This window comes from Coffea eugenioides, unplaced genomic scaffold (genome assembly GCF_003713205.1).
Source record: "Coffea eugenioides isolate CCC68of unplaced genomic scaffold, Ceug_1.0 ScVebR1_78;HRSCAF=398, whole genome shotgun sequence".
In the NCBI taxonomy this organism is placed as follows: domain Eukaryota; kingdom Viridiplantae; phylum Streptophyta; class Magnoliopsida; order Gentianales; family Rubiaceae; genus Coffea; species Coffea eugenioides.
Window position 1 is genome coordinate 227,992 of NW_020864659.1, and position 7,721 is coordinate 235,712.

The window sequence follows — 7,721 nt, forward strand, 5'->3', positions numbered from 1 at the left end:
TTTCAGTCTTTCTTTTTAACCTAAGAATGTCGGGGAAGGCGGCTTCTGGTTTATAGGATAGGACAGTCCAGTTGTAATATCTTGAAAGGAAGAAGGAAGAGGAAGTTATAGATTCATAAGCTGATGTTCTTCGGTGCAGTATTTATCAAAAAGAAAAACCGCGTTAAACAGAAAAAGAAAGAATTAACCAATTAGAAGAAACTAAAGCAAGAAACATCTGATTGTGAAAGACGAAGCTGCCTCTTGCCTGCTTATACAATACAAAATCATGGAAGCTATTAAGAAGACTCATTTCTGTTTGCACGTCTTCAGGACCTTCTTTTTCTTTTGACCCTTTGGACCAACGGATGGAATGTCAAGGAACAAACCAGTCCAACGCAGTGTAGACGAAATTTACAGTATAGACATGAACGCGTGTTTGAGTAGTTGAAGTGGAAAGAGCTAGCACAAGAGAATGAGAAGAAAACCCCACCCCAAAAGAAAATTGACAGTTCTGAATCAAATGGAAGCCAGCTATGAGTTTTCCAGGAACATGTGATGCAGAGGAAAGTGAATTTCTTCGGAGTGGAACAGAAAAAGCAACTCAAGACTAAGGATGGCAGCGGATCAGCGGTAAGCCCATAGGTTTTTGCTTCAATGTTTAGTGGCTACTTAATGCGAGTCTTGGCAAAATTTGCTTCACAAATTTCATATCCTTGTTACTGTTAGAGATAAACTAGACTTCTTGATCTTGTCCGTTGTTGTCACTGCCTCATCACATGCTAAGTCAGTCATTGGCATTATCTATTTCCTTGACTAATGAAAACAATCGCCTTAACAACCCCAAAAAAAAAAGAGGCCTTCATTCAAGATGTTGAAATGTACATTGTTTTTTCTCCACCCTTTTTGAGGCCATATATCACAAACAAAATCCCTTTCTTTCTTTGTTTATTTTTTTTTTTTTTGGTCCCTTGGTAAGATAAAATTTGATTCTTGATCCATAGAATGGAGAATAATGGAGTTGATTTTTGAGGAACATAAACCTAACCTCCAAAGTTAATAGTTAGTGGAATTTGTGTTTCACAAGAAAGTTAATACACTAATTTGGTGGTTGACTAAACATCGTGATATTGGATTTTTTCCCCCATAGCTAGTACCAGACTAAATGATAAATAATTAATAGAGAAAAAAAATGATAAAGATTTTAAGATGATTTTGCTGATACATTATAACATATGTATAGCTATCTGAACATAAAAGCCAATCTCATTATTAGTCACTAAAGAACTGGAGTTGTCTACCAACTAGTATACTTTTCATTCCTATTCTTATTGTAGAGTTGAATTTTCTGCTTTTTGTGAGAAAATGAAAAAAAAAGATAATAAAGAGAACTCTTTTTACAATAATAAATTCTGACATGAATATAATGTCTCATAGATTTCTTTCTAGAGTAATAGACTGTGATGCAGTGGAAAGTGAATTTCTTCGGAGTGGAACAGAAAAAGCAACTCAAGACTAAGAATGGCAACAGGATGGCCCGCAGGAGGCTGCCCCGCCTCAGCATCCGTTTAAAAAAAATAAATATATATGTGCATATAATTATATATAAAATATATAATTTAATTAATTATAAACTTATAATAATAATATTATTAGTTATATGTATTATATAATATCACTATCAATTATATTAATAATATATATATTAATAGAAATTATTAATTAGTTATATTAAATTTACTAATATATTTATACTAAATCTCTAATTATACTTAATATAATAATATTTTTTCTCAAAAAAAAGCACAAGTAAAATAATAAATTAGTGATTGTATTTCTATCAAAAGTAAAAATTTAACTACTTTAATTATATTTATTTTATCATATTGGATTGTATTCAACAATTTTTATTTGATTATTTTTATAAGTTTCAAATTATAATGAATAATAATTTGATGATGTATTGATATTTTAATATTTGATTATTTACTAAAATTTAATTATAATAAAATTATATAATAAATTTTTATTAGCCCGTCAGAAAAGCAGGAAAGCAGGATGGGAACGGGGACGGGGACGGGGACGGGGACAGGGGAAGTGGGAGGGGGTGGGACGAAGCTGCCTTACCTCCCACAATATAAAATCATGGAAGCTATTAAGAAGACTGTGCACATGTCTTCGGGACCTTCTTTCAACCGTGGGTCGGATAAAGATAAAAAGGAGCATCGTTCGACTGTGGGTTCTTTAAACAACTTCCTTTAGTGGAATTGACCATCACTTTTAGTGTGGGATAGGAGATTAAAAGTTCAACCTTTGCCTTCCATCATAGGTGGCCACCTAATGTGGCTGTGTTTAAGATTCATGTGGGTGCTTTGCACTCTATGGTCCGATGGTGATTTAGTTCCCATGATTCCCTGTGATCCTGTGATCCCTCCCCTTGTATAGGTTAGATTAGAACTAAGAGTAGGTGTAGACGTAGATGATGATAAGTGACAAAAAAAAAAAAAAGACTGTGAGTTCTTTACAAGGGGAAGGACATTATTGATTTCATTGACGAAGAAATAAAAAACCAACTCTATGGAACTAATTTCTGCTGACCAATTAGTATTTGTAATATCAAAGAAATGTGAACTGTATTGATTTAAGAGGTCTATGAACAGCATGCAAATTTAGCAAAAAAAAAAAAAGGAATTGCAGAAAATGGTAAGGAGTAAATTAAAAATAATCAATTTTCTTTACAATTAAGGATTACAAATTTGTTGGAATAGCTGTACCACTCAATCATGACATGGCTTATTTCTATGCCCTTCACTTTGTCAATTAATTTAATGTCTCATTTATATCATCTTTGCAGCTATCTTTTTTAACTGCATAGGGAAAATTTAAGTTTCTTTTTTAACTCAATCAAATACCAATTAATATCATAAAGTCAGGGGGGATTGTATTGCAGATATTGGTAAGTTTACTGTTGATTGCAGCGTTAGTTATATAATGATATCTATTACTTGTTCTATGATAAGGAAGCTGCAAGATGCCTTGTGGCCTTTATTTCATGGTCATTGCTTCTTATTATCGCTTTGACTTTTGTTGCAGGCATGTGCTTTGTACAACAATTGGTGGCCAATGCTAACAGGTACAAGAATGTGAGATATTTGGCACGATGTCGATTACCTATTCTTGATAATTGCCTTCTTCATATGACTGTGATATCTTGGAATTTTCCTGCCATTTTGATAAAATAGGAATCTAGTTTCGTGCAACTTGCTCTTTTGGGCATATTTAATGTGGAAACCAGATTAACAGTTAAGAATGTTGTCTCAAAAGATGAGTATCTGCACTGATCTGCAAACTAATCCAAGAAGCCCTTTGTAGCTCAGAATTAGTTAATTTTGTTACATCAATGCCTTCTCAAAATGGTACAACAACTTACGATAGTGTCTGACGATTATACGATTGTCTGCTTGCAGTAATAATGTATGTGCCCTTAATTTTTTTGGCTGGTTTGGATACTTCATCTCTCTTCTCTGAATCTCAAAGTGGGTAAGGTTTTTTTTTCCCCTTCCGCACTGTGTCTCTGATGAGATGCTTTTATACAAGTTTATTTATATAGATTTTTTGGCCTTATTTGGTTTTCATGAACAATGTGGCAACAGCTGAGCGGATGTGACCAAATTCTTAACTGGGGCTTCGGCTATTGGTAGCATAGCAATACCAATCATCTTAAAGCATGCTGGAGTAATTGGGTGGGGGGCAATGGCAATGGAGCTCTCATCCTTTTTCACATTTGTTCTAGCAATCGTGTGTTTCATTGGAACGAGCGAAGATGATGGTTATAGCATCCTTTGAACGCGACTCTCTTTAAAAATTTTAACTTTTCCATTGTGCGGAAAACGTAGAAGTTTCCCTTTTTCTTGATTGCTGAGCATTGCCTCTCATTTTGTGCTTTGTAAATACAAGAGTGGTTACTTTTCTTCAGTGAATGAATGCCTGAGTTGCACATTAAATAATCTTGCCATTAAGGTCATATACCGCATCAGACACCACACTTGCTGTCCGTGTCAAATGTACAAGGTTGCAGAATTTCTGAAGGAACAAGCCATAATATCAAAGATACTCCTGAAGGCAGGCAATTTGTAACCATGAAACAGAAGTTGACCAGAATGTTGTATTACAAACACATCAGTGTTTGTTGTGCCAACAAAATTCTTGAAGCGGGTGCAGCTTCAAGCTCTTCGGACCGAATTTGAGACTTTACGCATGAAATCAAGCGAATCAGTCACTGATTATTTCGCAAGAACGATGGCAATCGCTAACAAAATGAGGATCCATGGAGAAAATTTGAAGGACGCCACCATTGTCGAGAAGATTCTTCGATTAATGACAACAAAATTTAATTTTGTTGTATGCTGTATAGAGGAATCGAAAGATATTGATGCAATTTCAATTGATGAGTTGCAAAGTTCTTTGTTGGTTCATGAGCAAAAAATTAACCAGCAAGAGAAAGAGGAGCAAGCACTGGTGGCTTCAGCAGAAAGTCACTCAACATGGAGAAGAGGCAGAGGCAGAGGTAGAGGAAATAATGATCGTAGTAACCAACAACAACAATACCAGCACCAAGAAAATCAATTTCAAGGAAGAAGAAGAGAACGAGGAGGCTATCCATTAACAAATCAAAGGCCAAAGTCAGCAGACAAGTCCAATGTTGAATGCTACAAATGTCATAGGTATGGCCATTATCAGTCCGAATGTCGAACTAATTTGAATAGACAAAATGGAGAAAGGACTAATTTTGCAGAAAAAGAAGAAGAAGTGTCTCTTTTGATGGTGTGCCACATGAGTGAAGAAACTCAACAAAACACGTGGTATTTAGACCCCGGTTGCAGCAATCACATGTGTGGAGATAAGAAGGCATTCTCTGAATTGGACGAGTCATTCCGTAGCACTGTCAAATTTGGTGACAACTCTACAATTTCTATTATGGGAAAATGAAGGGTAATTATCCAAGCTAAAGAAAATTCTTCTACCCACACTATTACTGATGTTCTTTTTGTTCCGGACTTAAAGACAAATTTGCTTAGCGTGGGTCAGTTGCTCGAAAAAGGGTACGAGATTTCAATCAAAGATGGTGTATGTCAGATTCGAAATGCCAAGTTGGGCTTAATTGCTCAAGTTAAAATGACAGCGAATCATATGTTCCCACTCTATTTGCAGAACTTGACTCATTCATGTTTCTCGACAAAATCGAAAGATGTGGCATGGTTATGGCATTTTCGTTATGGACATTTGAATTTTGGTGGATTGAAAACTCTGCAACAAAAGAATGTGGTAGCTGATTTACCTCAAATCACAACTCCTTCAGAAGTTTGTGAAGAGTGTGTTATTGGCAAACAACATCGGGATAGCTTTCCAAAAGGAAAATCGTGGAGAGCAAAAAATGTCTTGGAGTTGGTTCACTCTGATCTATGCGGACCCATAAATCCGTCATCTAATGGTGGAAAACGTTATTTTATGACGTTTACTGATGATTATAGTCGAAAAACTTGGGTCTATTTTTTGCAGGAAAAATCTGAAGCATTTTCAACATTAAAAAATTTCATGACTCTTGTCGAAAAGGAAGCAGGCAAATCCATAAATTTTTTCTGCAGTGATCGTGGTGGAGAGTATAATTCACAAGAATTTATAAATTTTTCCGCAGTTGCCTTTTTCTTGATTGCTGCCTCTCATTTTGTGCTTTGTAAATACAAGAGTGGTTATTTTTCTTCAGTGAATGAATACCTGAGTTGCACATTAAACAATCTTGCCATTAAGGTCATATACCGCATCAGACACCACACTTGCTGTCCGTGTCAAATGTACAAGGTTGCAGAATTTCTGAAGGAACAAGCCATAATATCAAAGATACTCCTGAAGGCAGGCAATTTGTAACCATGAAACAGAAGTTGACCAGAATGTTGTATTACAAACACATCAGTGTTTGTTGTGCCAACAAAATTCTTGAAGCGGGTGCAGCTTCAAGCTCTTCGGACCGAATTTGAGACTTTACGCATGAAATCAAGCGAATCAGTCACTGATTATTTCGCAAGAACGATGGCAATCGCTAACAAAATGAGGATCCATGGAGAAAATTTGAAGGACGCCACCATTGTCGAGAAGATTCTTCGATTAATGACAACAAAATTAAATTTTGTTGTATGCTGTATAGAGGAATCGAAAGATATTGATGCAATTTCAATTGATGAGTTGCAAAGTTCTTTGTTGGTTCATGAGCAAAAAATTAACCAGCAAGAGAAAGAGGAGCAAGCACTGGTGGCTTCAGCAGAAAGTCACTCAACATGGAGAAGAGGCAGAGGCAGAGGTAGAGGAAATAATGATCGTAGTAACCAACAACAACAATACCAGCACCAAGAAAATCAATTTCAAGGAAGAAGAAGAGAACGAGGAGGCTATCCATTAACAAATCAAAGGCCAAAGTCAGCAGACAAGTCCAATGTTGAATGCTACAAATGTCATAGGTATGGCCATTATCAGTCCGAATGTCGAACTAATTTGAATAGACAAAATGGAGAAAGGACTAATTTTGCAGAAAAAGAAGAAGAAGTGTCTCTTTTGATGGTGTGCCACATGAGTGAAGAAACTCAACAAAACACGTGGTATTTAGACCCCGGTTGCAGCAATCACATGTGTGGAGATAAGAAGGCATTCTCTGAATTGGACGAGTCATTCCGTAGCACTGTCAAATTTGGTGACAACTCTACAATTTCTATTATGGGAAAATGAAGGGTAATTATCCAAGCTAAAGAAAATTCTTCTACCCACACTATTACTGATGTTCTTTTTGTTCCGGACTTAAAGACAAATTTGCTTAGCGTGGGTCAGTTGCTCGAAAAAGGGTACGAGATTTCAATCAAAGATGGTGTATGTCAGATTCGAAATGCCAAGTTGGGCTTAATTGCTCAAGTTAAAATGACAGCGAATCATATGTTCCCACTCTATTTGCAGAACTTGACTCATTCATGTTTCTCGACAAAATCGAAAGATGTGGCATGGTTATGGCATTTTCGTTATGGACATTTGAATTTTGGTGGATTGAAAACTCTGCAACAAAAGAATGTGGTAGCTGATTTACCTCAAATCACAACTCCTTCAGAAGTTTGTGAAGAGTGTGTTATTGGCAAACAACATCGGGATAGCTTTCCAAAAGGAAAATCGTGGAGAGCAAAAAATGTCTTGGAGTTGGTTCACTCTGATCTATGCGGACCCATAAATCCGTCATCTAATGGTGGAAAACGTTATTTTATGACGTTTACTGATGATTATAGTCGAAAAACTTGGGTCTATTTTTTGCAGGAAAAATCTGAAGCATTTTCAACATTAAAAAATTTCATGACTCTTGTCGAAAAGGAAGCAGGCAAATCCATAAATTTTTTCTGCAGTGATCGTGGTGGAGAGTATAATTCACAAGAATTTATAAATTTTTCCGCAGTTGCCTTTTTCTTGATTGCTGCCTCTCATTTTGTGCTTTGTAAATACAAGAGTGGTTATTTTTCTTCAGTGAATGAATACCTGAGTTGCACATTAAACAATCTTGCCATTAAGGTCATATACCGCATCAGACACCACACTTGCTGTCCGTGTCAAATGTACAAGGTTGCAGAATTTCTGAAGGAACAAGCCATAATATCAAAGATACTCCTGAAGGCAGGCAATTTGTAACCATGAAACAGAAGTTGACCAGAATGTTG

At 36.0% G+C, this 7,721-nt stretch overlaps 1 pseudogene; it reads left to right on the plus strand.

Annotated features, from left to right (window-relative positions):
* Positions 1-2,037: 2,037 nt before the first annotated feature.
* On the plus strand, positions 2,038-3,869 carry LOC113758930 (annotated as a pseudogene).
* Positions 3,870-7,721: the final 3,852 nt, after the last annotated feature.